The sequence below is a fragment of the Mesocricetus auratus genome, unplaced genomic scaffold (genome assembly GCF_017639785.1).
Source record: "Mesocricetus auratus isolate SY011 unplaced genomic scaffold, BCM_Maur_2.0 Super-Scaffold_100015, whole genome shotgun sequence".
NCBI classification, from domain to species: domain Eukaryota; kingdom Metazoa; phylum Chordata; class Mammalia; order Rodentia; family Cricetidae; genus Mesocricetus; species Mesocricetus auratus.
Window position 1 is genome coordinate 51465894 of NW_024429198.1, and position 19138 is coordinate 51485031.

Here is a 19138-nt window from a genome sequence, read left to right on the forward strand (position 1 = left end):
TCCTGTGCCATGGACATCCTGTTATTTTAGATTTCAAGTTCATCCCCTTCATGTGCTCCAACAGTTCATGTTGGGATGGGCCAACTCAAAGCCCTGGTTCTGGGCCTGGGTGGTAGTTGGGTTGGTCAGTTGCCTAGCTTTCCCTCATTGTCACTACCCTGATGAGCTCTCCAGCACTACTGTTTTGCCCAGGCAAGGTGCAGAGCCCTGTCTCCTGATTGCTGTAGGGGGCATAAGAAGAAGGGAAGGGCGGGGTCAGCTCTCCTGCTCTCCTGTTCTTACCAGTGTCCCTGATCACAGACTCAGCTCTAGTGTGCTTCCCAGGTGAGACGCATGCTTATGGTGAGGGATGGGCCGTCTTTTCCGAGTGGTAGGGGGCAGGCAAGCTCTTCCCTGAGGGTTAGGACAATTCACCTGCTGCAATATCCAGAGAGGGGTAGGACCAGCCATACCAGGGCTAGTGAAGGTAGGGGGTGGGGGCTCAGCACAGCATGGTTCCAATGACGCCCCCCCCCCAAGCTAACACAGGCTGCGGACAATCTGCACATACCCCAGCTGCAGCAGGATGGACCTGGACATGGCCCTTTGCAGTAGCTCTGGCTTGGATGCCACCAAGGCCGCAGTGACTGCACAGGTCCCTCAGATCAGCACTGCCCTGGCTACAGCATGGTTCTTGGGCATCAACATGGTCCCAGGTGACTGACCAGACCCCAGAGCCCTAGAGCCCTTGGTGGCAATAGGAGCCAGGACACCACCCGAGACCCCAGCCTCCTAGGAAGCAGTCAGTGCCTGGATGTCTCATGGCTCCAGCTGGCAGCCCTGGCCTCCCAGATCAGCATGTCCTTGGACGTGTGGCTCGGTCTTCAGACACTGGCATGATCTGAGGTGGCTGACCAGACCCTGGTCATCTGCATGACCCTTGCTGACAACAGTCTGGGATGGGGTGTGTGTATGGAGGGGGGTGCCATCTATGTTTATTGCTGATTCAGTCAGAGTATTCTTACCAGAAAGCAAAGAAGCTGTTCAAAACGAATAAAGATGCCAAATTTAGGAGCCAATCTTGGATTGAAATTAAATAAATAGATTCATGAACAAACTTCTTAATCACCACTGGAAGCACGAAAGAGCAGGTTTAACATTTAAGTTGGTACGTAAAGACAGAGATTCAAACATCCTGCCTATTTAGCAAAGCAAAACAATACTTGTGTCTTAGAGTAACTAATTGCTGGGATAAAAATATCCCTTAGTCATAGTACCATATTCCCATTAGTCAGTGAATATGGGCTTTGCATCACTGTTATACAAGCTCTGTTAAACTCGTGGATCTAGGTAATAACCACAAATGTTTGTGAGCATCCCCCCAAAAAGAGTCATGATGGAGACACCTCTCATTGAACCTGAATCCGAATCTGACCCCGGCTCCACACCATCAACCAAATGACAGTAGTGCAGAGGAAATAGCATGTTTATGGACACCATGTTGTTGAAGTCAATCTAGAGTCTGGTACCAGTTTTCTTCAGTAAGAAATGGAGGGAGATTCCAAGAAAATTTTCAAGGAAAAAAATGAGCAGAAGAGAGAAATCTAAAGACCAAAAGAGGCTCTAAGGTAAACCACACAATAGCTATATTTAAACATTGTTTTGATTTTGATTTAATCAGAATTTTAGCTTCAATTGTGAGATAACTGGGGAAATTAAAATATTGGCCCAACAATTTTGATAGTAAGTAGTTATTAATTTTAAGAATGCAAATGTGAGCCTGGCGTTGGTGGTGCACGCCTTTAATCCCAGCACTCGGGAGGCAGAGGCAGGCGGATCTCTGTGAGTTCGAGGCCAGCCTGGTCTACAAAGTGAGTTCCAGGACAGCCTCCAAAGCCACAGAGAAACCCTGTCTCGAAAAACCAAAAAAAAAAAAAAAAAAGAATGCAAATGTGCTGCAGATACGTTTGAAGAGAACTCTTAGCTCCTGGAGTCACAGAATGAAGGCCTTATAAATAATATGAAATGTCTGTGGCTCGTTTTTAATTCTTTTAAAAATTATGTGTAATGATATTTCTTGATTATATGATGATGTGTACGTTGTTTGCACCTCATGTGGGTCTGATGTCCACTGCAGCCGGAGAGGGCTTCAGACGCCCTGTGACTGTTGTTGCAGATGGTTGTGAGCTACTGGGTGGGGGTGGGAATTGAACCTGGGTCTGTGGCAACAACAGTAAGGGTTCTCAACAATAAAGACTTATGTCTAACCCCTGTGGCTAGACTGAGATTTTAGATGTGGATTTAAATGAAATAAGGTTGATTGATCACAAGGTGATAAGTTTTGAAGTTGAGTCATGGATATATATGGGGGTTCAGTACACTATTCTCTCCAATCTTCATATATATTTGGAATTTTTAGGATAAAAGTGAAATTATTTTCATAAATCATTCTCTGTTAACAACTGATGTGTAACAGCTACATCTTCATTTGTTTGTTTTTTTATGTTTAGTGAAAGGAAAAGTATTGATCAGCTCAGAACCCACAAGACCAAGTTCTTCGACACAAAGGAGATTTATTTGCCTCAGGACAGAGGGCAGGGATAAGGGACAAAGACAGGAAGGAGAGGGAGAGGGAGAAGGGGAAAGGAACCATAAAAATGGGGCAGGAACATTTGTCTGGAGCAGACAAAGGACGGCCTCTGGGTAGAGAGGAGACAGACACGGCACATAGGAAAATGGCGTTTTACAAAGGGAAAAGGGGAACCCCATGTTAGGATGAGGTGTTTAATTTCAATTGGGCATGTTAATTAGGCGAGCCAAAGGGGACTTTCGATTGCTGGATTTCAGCACTTTAATAGCACCCTAAGGAGGAGGAAGTGACCAAATAAGGGACTTGACCTTGGGGGCTAGCTTTAGGAGTGTAATCTAATGTTTTTTTTAGCAAGACAGAGGGAATGGAGGAGAAGGGCGTGGCCTGCAAGAGCCACATGATTGAGTGGGCTAGTGTCCCTTCACCTGGGCTGGTCCCTTTACACTTTGAAGGTATCTGCTACTACTCACATGATGGTCAGTCACAGTGGTGCTGCATACCTACCATAAAGACAAGGCCGCAGTCCAAGCGTGCAGGGCTGAATCTTGATGCTTGGAAGCTTCCTGTGTACTTCCTGTATACTTCCACACTTACAGATTTTGCAAAACTTATGTCACCAGCACACCCACACCATTCTGTATCCTGGTTTACTTCACAATTTTCTGTGACTTTTAATTTGAATAAAGATATTTTCATAATATTTCTAAATGGTACCTCCATATTCTCTCTGTGTCTGTGTCTGTGTCTCCCTCCCTCCCTCCCTCCCTCCCTCCCTCCCTCCCTCCCTCCCTCCCTCTCTCTCTCTCTCTCTCTCTCTCTCTCTCTCTCTCTCTCTCTCTCTCTCTCTCTCACACACACACACACAGAGTAATAACTATCTGATTGTCAGTCAAGGTTTCTGATGCTGTTTGGCTTTCTCTCTTGGCTTGTTTCAATTCAGGCCTTGCTCCAATTTCATTCAGACTGTGGGAGAAAGCTACCCGCTGCGTGGGAGCTTCTTCCATGAGCATCTATTTAAACATATTTTAAGATAATTGAAGATTTTGTAACGAAATGACAACTGCTGTAGCAGGGTAATTGCTTCTTTATACTTTTTATTGTCAAGTAGGCTTTGGAGATAAAGACAGAGAGAATCTGTGGAGACCCGTTCGGAGCTGCTCCTGGGTCTGGAACAAAGACAGATGTCTGATGAGGAAGAATGAGTTGCCCTCCATGCAGCAGAGTGCTGGAACTGGATTGTGGCTTCTCACGAGGGTTCACTGCGTCCAGCTCTGCCTCGTTCTGTGTGCAGTGCCACAGAGTTAGTGGTCTGAAATTAGGTGTGGTATTTATACCACGGAAATGGGCAAATGCTACTAACCAGGGCTCTTTTACTTTTCCTGCGAGAGAACTAGTTGTTAACTGTCCATGTGGCACTATGATCCTCCTTCTGAAATCTCACTCTACTGCCTTGGGCTGGGCCAGCACTAGAACAGAGTGAGACCTGATCCTGGTGTCTAGAATGGTGACACATGCCTATCGTCCCAATGCTCGGAAAGTGAAGGCAGAGGGGTTACAAATTTGAGGCTATGTGAACCTGTCAAAAGTCCCACCCACTACTTGCCAGATAAAAGAAATCAATCAAGCTTAGAACTGGTTTGAGCTGACATACAACTGTCTCAGAAGGTCTAAACAATAGATTTGTACAGTTGTTCTTGCTTGTGTCATTTTAATTATTACCAGTAGACTACCTAGGCTGTTAGTCAAGGGTGTGTTTATATTACACTGTCTTCCTCTTCCTCCTCCTCCTCCTCCTCCTCCTCCTCCTCCTCCTCCTCCTCTTCTTCTTCTTCTTCTTCTTCTGTCTCTTCGTCCTTTTGGTCCTCCTCCTCCCACCTCCTTCTCTTCTTCTTCTTCTGTAGGGTTTCTCTGTGTATTGTGGTGATATCTCAGTGTAACTACTCAGGTTGTCCTGGAACTCGCTCTGTTGACAGAGACCTTCCTGCCTCTGCCTCCTGAGTGCTTGAGTTAAAGGCATGTGCTACCACTGCCTAGTTCCCATACATTCTTTTTTGTTTTGTTTTGTTTGTATTTTAGAGACAGCATTTCTGTGTGTAACAACCCTGCCACGCCCACTGCATAGCCTGTATCCAAGAATGGGCGGAGGGTGTCGGGATTGATGTCACAGAGACCAGTCGGCAATGTAAAGAAATCTTTAAGCAGGCCCCAAGAAGGCTCAAGAAAACTTCCCAAGAAAGGCTTCCCTCCAGAAAGGCTTCCGCTCCCCCTCTTCCTTTGGCTGGTTCTGCTCGGACACCAGAGACTGTGGTGGGGGGTCACGAAGAGGCGGTTAGTCTTTGGAAAGGTCGAGGTCAGGGCGGTCCAGTGGGCGAGCCCTTTTCAGGAACTTATTGCTCCGGTAAACATTTCTTATGGACACCGGACTGTTTTCAGTAAACATGTTTTAGTAAACATGTTTTTAGTAAACATTGTCTTACAGCTGCCTGCCCCCAGGCTGATGGGGAAGTGGGTCTCCAGCCAAGGTCTGTTGTTCCCACACAGCCCTAACTGTCCTGGAACTAGCTCTATAGACCAGGATGGCTTTGAACTCACAGAGATCCGCCTGCCTCTGCCTCCCGAGTGCTGGGATTAAAGGCGTGCACTATCACCACCTGGTTCTCCATATATTATTTTCTTTTCTTATTAATTTATTTTTTAGATCCCAATCCCAGTTCCTCCTCCCTTCTCTCTTCCCACTACCCCACTTCTCCTCCTCCTCCTCCCATCTCTTCCATGGAGAGGGTAAGGCTTCCCCCTAGGAAGCTGAGGCAAGAACAAGGCACCTCTCCACCCCTCCACCTGTGTCTAGGCTGAGCAACATATCTCTCCATATAGAATGGGCTCCACTAAGTCAGTCTGTGCATTAGTGTTAGATCTTGGACCCACTGCCAGTAGCCTCACATATTGTCCCAGTCTCACCATTGTCACCTATATTAAGGGAGTCTAGTTCCATCTTATGCAGGTTCCCCATTTGTCAGACCTGAGTCAGTGATCTCTCACTAGCTCGGGTCAGTTGTTTCTGTGGGCTTCCCCATGATGGTCTTGACTTCTTTGTTCATATTATCGCCACTCCCTCACTTCGATTTTACTCCAGGAGCTTGGCCCATTGGTTAGTTGTTTCTGGAAAAGGGTTCAAGCTTCTCTGGGGTTATGGATTATAGGCTGGGTATCTTTTGCTTTATGTCTGGTATTCACTTATGAGTGAGTACAAACTATATTTGTCTTTCTGGTTTTGAATTACCTCACTTAGGATTTTTTTTCTAGTTCTGTCCATTTGCCTGTAAATTTTGGGATGTCATTGTTTCTTGCCATTGAGTAGTACACCATTGTGTAAATATGTCACATTTTCTGTATCCATTCCTCAGTTAAGGGGCATCTAGGCTGTTTCCAAGATCTGGCTATTACAAATAATGTTACTATGAACATAGTTGAGCAAATGTCCTTGTGATGTGAATGTGCCTCCTTTGCCCAACAGTGGTATTGCAGGGTCTTGAAGTAGGTTGATCCCTAATTTTCTGAGAAATCGCCCATATTGATTTCCACAGTGGCTGTACAAGTTTGCGCTCCCACCAGCAATGGAGGAGTGTTCCCCTTCTCCACATCCTCTCCAGCATAAACTGTCATTGGTGTTTTTTATCTTAGCCATTCTGATCAGTTTAAGATGGAATATCAGAGTGGTTTTGATATACATTTCCCTGATGATTAAGGATGTTGAACATTTCCTTAAGTGTCTTTTATCCATTTTAGATTTCTCTGCAGAGAATTCTCTATTTAGTTCTGTACCCCACTTTTTAATTGGATTATTTGATAGTTTAATGTCTAGTTTCTTGAGTTCTTTGTATATTTTGGAGATCAACTTTCTGTTAGATGTAAGGTTGGTGAAGATTTTTCCTCATTCTGTAGGGAGCTGTTTTGTCTTGTTGACCAAGTTCTTAACTCTACAGAAGCTTCTCAGTTTCAGGAAGTCCCATTTATTAGTTGTTGCTCTCAGAGTCTGTGCTATTGGTGTTCTACTTAGGAAGTGGTCTTCTGTGCCTATGCATTCAAATGCATTCCCCACTTTCTCTTCTATAAGGTTCAGTGTGGACTGATTTATATTGAGGTCTTTGATCCATTTGGACTTGAGCTTTGTGCATTGCAGTTGATATCTCCATAATAGTCACTATCTTACCATGCAAATACTGTTTCTAGTGGAGCCACATGTGGTATTATGACGATATTTCCTTCCTTAGGTTTTTCACAAATGATGATTGACTCATTTCATTACTCTCTCTCTCACACACACACATATATATATATATGCATACATGTCTAGCATGTATTTTCTTACTTAGTTTTTATTCATAATCATAAACTTAACTCTGCAATTCAGCTAGTCTTGGAGGGGAATAAGGAACATATGGAACCTGAAGAAGACCTGTGAGAGCAGAGAAGTCAGAAGAATTATAATTGACTGCAGTTCACACTGATAATCTTTCTTGCTGGTTTTGCTGTTCTTGAACCCACAACACTCCAGGACTTCCATGATGCTCATGCCTACCTTCAGATTCCCAAAGGGCACACGCTTGCCATCCAGCCTCTAAGTCTTGGCAGTGCCCATGAGGAACTGGGGACCATTTGTGCTTTGTCCAGTATTTGCCATGGGCAGAATGCCAGGACCTGTGTGCCTCAGGATGAAGTTCTCATCCTTAAATTTGTCCCTGTAGATGGACCTGCTGCCGGTGCCATTATGGCATGGGAAGTAGCCACCCTGTCAGATGTATCCTGGGATAACTCTATGAAAAGAGGAACCTTTATAGTGATATCCTTTCTCTCCAGTGCTCAGTGCATGAGACTTTGGTGTTCGAAACGTGTCTGCAAGCAACAGCTTGAAGGAGATGTAGCCCAAGGGCTTGCAACGTCAAAGAATACAGTGGGGTTGAGCATGTCTGTAGCAAGTGGCAACGGGCATAGAGGTGTCTGCAAAGCCCTTATCCAGCGTATTTACAAGGCAGCTCTCTATATAATGTGTTTTTACTCAAGGTCAGATTATCTGCTTGTCCCGCTTCTTTATCCTGCAGCCCTACCTCACTGAGAGCATCAGGCTCCAGTTCTGGTCCTACTGGCCACATGTGTGTCTGCTGTACAGCCGTTGCCCTGGGACTGGCCTCTGCTTCTTCCCAAGAATGCATGCTCTTACCTCCTGGACTCTGGGTCTAGTCTCTTTTCCAATTTTAAGGATGCATCTTCTGTTCGTCCATTTTTCAAAGAGGATGCAGGAGAAATGACTTGGATTTTTCTATTCTTTTGAGGCAGGGTTTCTCTGTGGAGTTTTGGAGCCTGTTCTGTAACTTGCTCTGTAGACCAGGCTGGCTTCAAACTCACAGAGATCCACCTGCCTCTGCCCTGAGTGCTGGGATTAAAGGCGTGTGCCACCACTGCTTGGCTATGAATTGGATTCTTTAATGTTTGAAAATGGCCTGCTTTTGAAAACCCAGTGTCTTCAAGCTTCTGATGCTGCATTTGAGCAGTTCAGTGACATTGTGGCTTCAGAAGTTTGGTTTTACTCTGTGAAAGTCTCTGCACAGCATAGCTAATATTTTGGGACTTTGAGAAAATGTTCTTTGGCTCCGATTCCCGATCCCCTGTAATCATCACCCTGAAAAGAGGGTCCAAAGCTCTAGAGAGTTGAGATTTTCTATCCTTGTTACATTTTCTCCTTTTTTAAAATTTCCTCTAATTTTTTCTACAAAAACCAACATATTGTACTTCAGATTCTTTAATTTTTTCTTATCTTCTCTTTTGTCTTATATTTTCTTCTGTTCTATCCTCTGGACATTCCTTTTCTATTATCTTACAGCATTACACCTAGACTATTTTGAATGCCATTATTTTTTCTTTAATAGCTATTTATTGTTAAATGGTTATGACTTTTATTCTGCTTCAGGGTACTGATAGTTTTTAGAGGTTGTTTTCTTGAAGCTCCTTGTTTGTCTATAAATCCTCTACATTTTCTTGAAAGTTTAAAACCTTATTGTGCATGTGCATGTATAATGATTGTATACACCATGGAGCATGTGGGTGGGGTAGAGAACAGTCTTATGGAGCCCATGGTGTGTTTGGAGGCTAGGACTCAAGTTCATCAGGCTTGCTCAGCCAGCCACTTTGTCCACTCAGCTGTCTTGCCAGTCCTACATTCTTTTTAAAAATTATCATACTTTTAATTACTCTTTTAAAAATTTCATACATTTTCATCATAATCTTTCCCCTCCCCAAATTCATCCCAGATCTTCCTCACCGACCTACCCATCCAATTTCATAGTCTTTCCCTTCCTCAAAAACAAAAAAATCCCCAAACAAAACAAAAACCAAAACGACAAAACCCTCTAAATCATAAAAAAATACACAAAAATACATGGATTCTTTTTTTGTGTGTGTTGGCCACGAGCCTGCCCTGGAGTGTGGCTGATAAACCCAGTGACAGTCAACTGTAGAAAACTGATCTTCTCTTCTCCATCAGGTATCAAACACTAAGCTTCTTGATTAGGAGTGGGACCCGGCATTCACTTCCTCTTCTCAATGCTGGGATTTAGTCTGGCTTGACTTTGTGTAGGTCCTGTGCCTGCTGCCACAGTGTCTGTGAGTTCAAACGTGTGTCAGTCCTGTTGTGCCCGCCAGACACTATTTCCTTGGCGCCATCCATCACTTAGGGCTCTCCCAATCTTTCCTCTGCCTTTTCTACATAGCTCCCTGAGCCTTGAGGGACCGAGAGTGTCAGAGTCATTTGTTCTCTGCACATTGTCCATGTGTTGGTCTCTGTGTTAGTTTCCATGTACTGTAAGAAGAAACTTCCCTGATGAGATTTGGGCAACACACTAATCTGGCCCTGAGTGACTCTTTTTCATTTTGAATTATTGTTTCTATTATGGCTATTTTTCTTTTTGTCTCTTATTCTTTTTGTTTGTTTTAAATTTTTTTGAAGGATTGTTTGATCCATCACTGACCTTGTAGACTTTCACTATTGTAGTTTCCTGTTAACAACTGAGGCACTAAGAAATGATTCATCTTTGTAAATGAAGATTTTCTGTGTATTCTCTGTGCAACACGCTTACTTCTTTGCCAGGAGATTTTTAGAGCCCTGGAGCATGTTACTATGTCCTGAGGACACGCTTAGGGATCCTACCATTCAATTTGCAGATTTGTGTATTTGGTGTATGTGAGGCAGTACATAGTTTCCATTTGTCTCTCCTGATGTGCTTTTCATCGATATTCAGCCTGCTCTTTACCTTTGGAGGCCATACGTAATCGTTGGAGGATGTTGTTTCTACACCAGTGAGCTCTTTTCCTACTGGCTATACTTGAGTTGAACAATGATCATCCTTGCCTCCCTATATTCCTTATGGTGTCATCCTCTGCAGCTGTCAAGTAAACACTGGACATCTCATCTCCGCATGACTCTTCGATGGCGTCATGTCATACATATTCCTTTTTTCCTCAGGCCTCGAGGTCACAGAGGTTCTGTGGTGATTATCCTTGCAGTCTTTACTCATCACACCCTCATTTTTAAAAATAGTTCCTTCATCAAATTATCTTAGAATTACTCTGAATTTTATTTTGGCCAATTGTTTCTGGCTTGGACTTTGATTCTGTGATTGGCTCCGTAATTTTCACAAGAAAAGATACCTTTGAAATAACATTCTGGCATCTGTGTCTCCTATTTTAAGGATGTAGGAATAAATGCACTTTCAGAGAAATACAGGATATGAGTAAGCCATCTCATGTGGTGCCATTATGACATTCAAATTTTCATATGTGGTACCCAAGGATGGAGAACAGTGAAAGTTACAGGGATGTAGCAAAGAACTGGATGAGGTATGCAGTTGCTATGGCAACAGTAGTGAGTCACTTGGCTTCTCCTGGCCCTACAAAGCCTTCATGAGGGAAAACAGAGCTTAGAAGTTTTAAAAACTCAAGTAAGCATATGTATGGGGAGCCAGATCCACCATGGTATGGTTAAAACAACCTCTATCCTATTGTCACTCAGAAGATATGGTTGTGAAACCAGTGAATGAGAATAGAACCCCCCAACTGAGGAAAAACATGTGTTCAAACTATTACTGAGTTTGAGAAGTTGATCTTTCAGCTCTATCTGAAGCCCACAAATAAATGCTAATTCTCCACATTCTCTCACTCCTTCTAAGCCTAGAATGAGAGTCAGATCCAACAGAACATGTACAAAAGGAAAATGCATCTTCATGGAGGAAATGTGCAATAGGTCACATGAGCTTTCTAACAAGCAGAAGCCCAGAGAACATAAACTACATAGAAGTGTTAGACCAAGAGTCGGGAGTTCCTTTACCCAAGATTTTGAATTTAATGTATCCTGAATACTTGGAAATCACATTCACTGTGACTTGGATAGATGGGTGGGTGGATGGATTACGTTTATATATATTCACAGTCTTTGGAGATTTCTGTCTAATACAGAGTGACGCTGAGCCCAGTTTCAGATCCAGGTGTGGCATCTGTCCTGGAGCAAATGCATAGTATTAGGGTCCAAATACTTATAAATTTTTCATAAGTGAAAAATGGATTGTATTTACATATCAGGGGCAACTAAATGCAACTAGATTCAGTCTCCAGGGAATCACAAACTGAGTTTCCAAGGAAGCAGACTTGGAGAAGAATGATGACATGCTGCAATTTATGCTTCCAGTGAGTGAGGAAGAAACTGAGAGCTTACAAGTTTATAGTACTAGGACATCCCTCCTGACATGGGAAAGACGATGTTGTCCTATGTCTTTCTTGAAGTTCTTTACAGCTGTTGAGGAAACATATGCCTTAAGCAGGCTTTAACAGCTCATTTAGGTAGCTTCATAAGGTTACCTATTTAGTGGGACCTGAAGCTTAAAATAGCTATAGGCCAAGCTAACTTAGTCTTATGACGTAGACCCTGTCACTCCAATAGCCCCTGTCAGTGGTAGATCGAAAGTCTATACATAATACTTGCAAACTACAGCAGAAACAGTACAACACAGGCCCTGGGGTTTGAGAATAAGACTGCATCATACTCTGCCAACCACTAGTCATTAGAAAGGGAGACTCTGACTGGCTCCTGGTCTTGGGACAGATTGAATTCTTGACTATGGGATATCCAAATTGCCAAACTTGTGTTTTCCAGTCCACTGAACCATAAAATTAGATGTGCACAGTGCATTCCGTTATAAAATGGAGTAGTATATATAAGGGGTCAGAAAATTTTATCCCTCAAGGACCAGCTAGTAAGTAGTTTAGGCATTATGGGCCACATGGTTTCTGTTGTAACTATTCAGGTCTGTGGCTATAGAACAGAAAACTATGTAAAATGTGTAAAGAGAATAGGGCAGTGTTTCAATAAAACTTTATTTGAATTTCAGATAATCTATTCTGAAATATTGTTCTTGTGTGCATGAAATTGTATGTGTGGTCTGTGTGCGTGCGTGCGTGTGCGTGTGTATGTGTGTGTGTGCACGCACGTGCGTGTGCATGCACTTGAGAGCATGAGTGTGCATGTTTGTACCTTTGTATATATGTGCATGTGCCTGGGGAGGTCAGAAGTCAACCTGAGATTTCATTTCTCAGAACCCTCCACCATGATATTTGAGACAGGGTCTCTCACTGAGACCTGAAGCTTACTGACTAGGCTACACTGGCTCGCCAATGAGTCTCAGTATCCACTCATCTCTCCTTTCCTACTAGTACTCCAAGTGCACATCACCACTCTGTTTTTAACATGGGTGCTGGGGAATCAGACTTGGTGTTTATGCTTATGTAGCAAGTAATTTGCCGATTGAGTTATCTCCTGGTCTTCTGCTATTCTTTGTGTGTGTGTGTGTGTGTGTGTGTGTGTGTGTGTGTGTGTGTGTGTGTGTGTGTGTGTTTCCTGACCATTTAAAGGGGAGATCCAGCATTCCTCTCTGTTGCATTCCTGGCTTGTCATGACACACAAACATTCTGCCCTGCCACACCCTCCCTGCTATGATGGCCAGAATGCTCTCAACTATGGTCAAAACATATCTTTCCTCCCTTTAGTTGCTTCTGTCAGGCATTTTGGACATAGTGACAGAAAAAAAACACTCTATAGATCTATTTCTTTGGTCATTTCTCCTGTCATATAGAGTGTACAGTCATGTGTGACAGTCAAAGCTGTGTCCACTGGAGGTGACTGGGCTGTAATAGCCATTCATGCCTTGCAGTCGCTGTATTCGAGGCAGCTCCAGGTGTTCTCTGAGCTCCTATCTTTTTCTCTTCAGTTATCTACTATAGAGTAGAACGAGGGAGGCTGGGAGGAGGCAGCAGGGTCTAAGCACTACCCCCATTTGGAAGCTGACAAACTTCAGTCCATGGGCCACGACTAAGTCTCCATATTTTGTAGATTGTATTCCTTGATACCTAAAGGTGGTCTTTATATTTTTAAACAACTTTTACCCCTTTTTCTTGGGCTACCAGTCCATGGAATGGCACTGACCACATTCAGGGTGGGCCATATCCCCTCTATTATATTCTAAAAATATTCTCATGAACACACCTAAAGGTATTCCTAGATCTAATCAAACTGATTATGAAAATTAGCCATCATATGTCCAGCTCTTGTCAACTTGACACCAAAATAAAACATTGTACTGTGAGTACCTAAACCCTAATCATGGTCACCTCACAGTGCAAAAAAAATTATCCTATCTAGCCTCAAGAGTCCCCATAGTCATAATAATTCCAACATTGTTCAAAAGTCAAAATTCAAAGTGTCCTCTGAGATTCAAGGAAAACATCTTAGGTATGTGCCTCTGTAAATATAAAAAATACACACTTTAAATGATACAAAATGAAACTTTCCATTCAAAAAACGGAAGAACAGAGTAATAGACAATGAAGGATCAGATCAAAGCAACACTGACTCAGCAGAGGGAACACTAAATCCTGTAGCTCCATGCCTGGGGATCTGGGGCACATAGTATCACAGTAAGAGCCAGTATAGACTTGAGCATCTCTGACAGTGCTAGCAGGCAGAGAGAGAAAATAGGAGGAGAAATCTAGGCAAAGGAGGAAAGAGAATGAGGGACACAGAGCCACTACCCAGCCAGACACAGAAAAAGCAGGAAAAGTACGACAAACAGAAAGAAAAGGTAAAAAGGTCAAGGGCAAAAGGTAGACAAAGAGAAACAGATTAAACTAAAAGAGCTAGCTAGAAGCAAGCATAAGATAAGGCCAAGCCTTCATAACTAATATTGTCTCCATGTTGTGATTTGGGAACCGCTTGGTGGCCCAAAAGAAAAGGGTTGGTCCATACCCTTCCTGTTGTTACAGTGCAAAATACTTGGTTTCGTTTTAATGGTTAGCAATGTTTTAGCAACCACATCTGCATTATACTCAGTTTGCTTGTTTTCTGACCTAACCACACATTTTTCAGCCCTTCCTGCCTTGCTTTTTTATTTCTAATTCTGACTTGTGAGTCCAGCAAAAGGCAGCCAGTAACACTCATGTCATAGCCTAAATGCTACACTGTCTTGAAGCTTCTTTTGCCAAATTACTTAGATTTTCATGTTGACACTCAGAACAAGGACAATGTACAGACAGATACTTTGCTGGAATGTGACATGAATGGCCATTAGTCTATTCCTTAATAAAGTTCTGCTGCTCATCCAAACTCTCATGAGGAGTCTTCATCATCCACATTTCCATTAGCAATCTGGTCTTCTGGGCTTCCACCACACTACCCAGGCTTTTTGTCTCTAGTTCTTTGATTTAGCTCTGTCTGGATTCAGGCCAACTAACCCAACCTATTTGGCACTACCACTGAGCCCATATATGTTCTTATTTTGACTGTTTCTTTCTCAAAAGCTGTGTCTACTGTGGCATTTTTTATATTGTTGTAGCTTATCTTCTTCCTTCATGAGTCTATAATATAATAACAATTCATTTTTGACTCATACCAAACTATTGAGTAATCTCATCTATTATACAACACTGGGTTTTCTTTCCTTCATCAGATGGACATAGAGAATGTCCATGAAGTTACACATTAAAAAGACAAATTTCTGGATGCAATATTTGTGGGTTAAATGTGGTTGTAGGCAGCCTACTTTGTTTAGCTTACTTCTACCCTGTAGATCTGCCTGCACTCAATGAAAAATGTTGTTTTTTTAAATCCAGAATGTAGAAATCTGCACTTCAACTTCATCTTTGAGCTTCTCAAATGTGCCCTATGCTTTATCTATTAAATGATAATTAAATAAACCCTGTAGTTCTGTGGGGTCTGCCTTGCACTTGGCACAGAAACCAAATTACTCATCCTGAAACTTGGCTTGTGCCTGTACTATAGTCTCTTTCCATATTACCTTTTGGGTCACATGATGAATACTTTGGAACATTATTTCCAAGTGAAGCATATTCTTTCCCACAACCAACCAACCAACCAAACAAACAAACAAACAAACAACCACGATAAAAAAGCAACAACATGCTATATTGATTCTCTTTTCCATAATGTGAGTCCCAGGGATTGAACTCATATCATCAAACTCAGCAGCAAACACCCTTATCTGCTGAGCCATCTCACTGGCCCTATCCTATAAATTTCAATGGGACTTATACCCTATCACTTGGAGCATCTGCCATGTAGCATATATGATGTCAACAACACAGGACCAATGTGAATGATCAGACACTCTAGGTTTATCTGAACCATATCACAGGGAAGGATAGGAGAACTGTAGAACAACACTAGGAACAAAATCTTTGATATCCCAGTTAAGGCTGAACTGCTTCTGTTTACTTATTCTTGTGGATATTGATGCCCAAATCAGTTCATTTAACATTAGAGGCTGAGACTAGAGTTTGTCCTTCATCAAGTCTTGGTAGTGCACTGTCACCTGGTCTGGTCAGTTTCTGCAAGGCCTGGGCATGTTAAATAACAAAGTGTGACAGCAGAACTAATTTTTCTTGATCTCTCTAGGAAGTAGCATTGTTTTAAGATGGTTATTTTGGCAGAGGCTGGAGTATAATCTGGAAGCAGAGGTTATTTCATGATTTTTGTTGTCTCTGTCCCTGGACAGACAAGGTAGGAGCTTATTATCATGGAGAGAGAGAGAGAGAGAGAGAGAGAGAGAGAGAGAGAGAGAGAGAGAGAGAGAGAGAACCACTATATATTACAATGGTTCCTTAAGACAGCAAGCCAGAGTCACCCCCGTGCAATGTAGGCTCTGCATGCAAGTCAGACATGCTCTGTGTCCACCCTGCCCTGTACTGCTACTTGGCTTTTCTGTCAAGAGGAAGTGCACCATGGCAAGGAAGAGGTGGAGACCTTTGCTTTCAGGAAGAGATTGCCCACCTCATGTCCTTAATCATCAGCACATTCTACATTCTACTCAAACAAGGACATTTTCCTTTGAGAGTCGGTCTCCAAAGCTTCCGATGCCTTGGACAAGATTCCCTATGAGAGTCTGACAGATCCTTCCAAGTTGGACAGTGGCAAAGAGCTGAAAATTGACGTCATCCCCAACCCTTAGGACTGCACGCTGACTTTGGTGGACACAGGCATTGGCATGACCAAAGCTGATCTCAGAAATAACTTGGGAACCATTGTTAAGTCTAGCACAAAAGCTTTCATGGAGTCTCTCCAGGCTGGTGCAGACATCTCCATGACTGGGAGTTTGGTGTTGGATCCTGCTCCACTTATCTCATGGCAGAGAAAGTGGTTGTGATCACAAAGTACAACGATGATGAGCAGTATGCCTGGGAGTTCTCCGCTAGTGGATCCTTCACAGTTCTTGCAGACCATGGTGAGTCCATTGGCCAGGGTACCAAAGTCATCCTTCATCTCAAAGAAGACCAGACAGAGTACTTAGGGAAGAGGAGGGTCATGAAAGGGGTGAAAAAACACTCCTCACAGTTCATAGGCTATCCCATCACCCACTCTTTGGAGAAGGAACGAGCGAAGGAGATCAGTGATGATGAGGCAGAGGAAGAGAAGGGTGAGAAAGAGGAAGAAGATAAGGATGATGAGGAAAAGCCAAAGATTGAAGATGTGGGATCAGATGAGGAGGATGACAGTGGCAAAGATAAGAAAAAGAAAACCAAGAAGATTAAGAAAGAAACACATTGATCAGGAAGAGATGAATAAGACTGAGCCCATTTGGACCAGAAACCCTGATGACATCACTCAAGAGGTAAATTCTATAAGAGCCTCACCAATGATTGGGAGGACCACTTAGCAGTCAAGTTTGTAGGAGGTCAGTTGGAATTCAGAGTATTGCTGCTCTTCATTCCTCGGCGAGCTCCCTTTTACCTTTTTGAGAACAAGAAGAAGAAGACCATCAAACTGTATGTCCATCATGTGTTCATCATGGACAGCTGTGGGGAGCTGATACCTAAGTATGTCAACTTTATCCGTGGCATGGTTGACTCTGAGGACCTGCCCCTAAACATCTCCCGAGAAGTGCTCCAGCAGAGCAAGATCCTGAAAGTCATCCGCAAAAAGATTGTGAAGAAGTGCCTTGAGCTCTTCTCTGAGCTGACTGAAGACAAAGAGAACTACAAGAAATTCTATGAGACCTTTTCCAAGAACTTAAAGCATGGAATCCATGAAGACTCCACTAACCATCGGCGCCTCTCTGAGCTGCTGCGCTATTACACCTCTCAGTCTGGAGGTGAGATGACTTTCCTGTCAGAGTACATGCCTCGCATGAAGGAGACACAGAGGTCCGTCTATTATATCACTGGTGAAAGCAAAGAGCAGGTAGCCAACTCTGCCTTTGTGGAATGTGTGCTGAAGCCGGTCTTTGAAGTAGTGTACGCAACTGAGCCTATTGACGAATACTGCATGCAGCAGCTCAAGGAGATTGATGGAAAGAGCCTGGTCTCAGTAACTAAGGAAGGCTGGAGCCACCAGAAGATGAGGAAGAGAAGAAGAAGACGGGGGTGAGCAAGGCAAAATTTGAGAGTCTCTGCAAGCTCATGAAGGAGAGCTTGGATGAGAAGGTTGAGAAGGTGACAATGTCCAACAGGCTTGTGTCTTCACCCTGCTGCATTGTGACAGGAACCTATGGCTGGACAGCCAACATGGAGCGGATCATGAAGGCCCAGGCACTCTGAGACAACTCTGCAATGGGCTACATGATGACCAAAAAAGCACCTCGAGATCCACCCTGACCACCCCATCACAGAGACCCCGAGGCAGAAGGCTGATGCAGGTTAGAATGGCAAAGCTGTCAAGGACCTGGTGGTGCTGCTGTTTGAGGCTGCTCTGCTCTCCTCTGGGTTCTCACTCGAGGATCCCCAAACCCACTCCAACTGCATCTACCGCATGATCAAACTAGGCCTGGGTATTGACGAAGATGAGGTGACAGCAGAGGAGCTCGGTGCTGCTGTTCCTGATGAGATCCCCCCACTCCAGGGTGATAAGGATGCCTCCCACATGGAAGAAGTAGATTAGAGATCCCCTGGGAAAACCATGTCCTCTGTATAGTTTCCCTGTGTCCCCTCCAGAAACCTTGGCTGGCCCTGACCTACCTGGCTCTCTGCTCATGCTAGAGAAGCTCTTTTATTCTGTCCTTGTGCCTTAAGGCAGGAAAATCCCCTCCCACAGAATAGCAGGGTTGGGTATTGTGTATTGTGGTTCTTTTGTTTGTTTTATTTTGTTCTGAAATTAAAAGTATGTGAAAATAAAGAAAACGTAGTGTCATACAAAAAAAGACAGTAAACCACATTAAAGATAATGCTTGAATCTTTATTCACTAACATACTTTGACAGTATTAACAAGAGGATAAACAGGCAAAGCTAACTGCTCCCAGGGTCACACCCATCTCTCCATGGAATGGCACATAGCAAAAGTCAGACAGACAAAGCTGTGCAGAGGGAGACTGTCTCATGTATCCATGAAAACGGGCTCTGTCTCAGGCTGTGTACTCTGGGCAAAAGGCACCTGCTTTTTAGCTCCTAGTGCTAACGGAGAGAAGACAAGAGGGGGTATGAATGCCAAAGTTCACATAGCATGACTGTAGACAAGGTAGAGTTCCCAGTAGAGGTCTTCACAGAAACACACGAGCACCCTATTCCAATAGAGGGTTCTGACTGGGTTCCCTGGGCCTGGGACTTTCTCTACAGCCTCCTCCAGAGACAGCAGTGTGCTGTCTGCCCACTCAATCCAGTGTGGGAAAGGTATGTTCCACCACTTCCTACCTGCGTCCTGAGGCACGGAAGATAGAGCCCTTCTTCCTAATTGCTGCGCAGCCTGGGAGACCACACACAGGATTTTGACACGAAGACAAACTCCTCAGCCATTGTACTGCCTGCACAATTGACTGATTGATAATTGGGACAGACTGGGGCAGATGCCATGGAGTAAGGAGGACTATGCGTGGGATTCGGAGAACATCCAGGGAGGCACCTGCCTGCTTAGCAGCCATTTTCCATTGGTCTTTACCAAGTTAACGCTGAGACAACTTAATAACACCTAAGAACCAAGGCTCATGCTAGAGAGAGGAGCACTTGTAACTGAGGTGCTGGCAGAGAGC

General features: G+C 43.6%; 1 pseudogene; it reads left to right on the forward strand.

The window, feature by feature from the left end:
- The first annotated feature begins 565 nt into the window (after positions 1-565).
- On the forward strand, positions 566-18056 carry LOC101835464 (annotated as a pseudogene).
- Positions 18057-19138: the final 1082 nt, after the last annotated feature.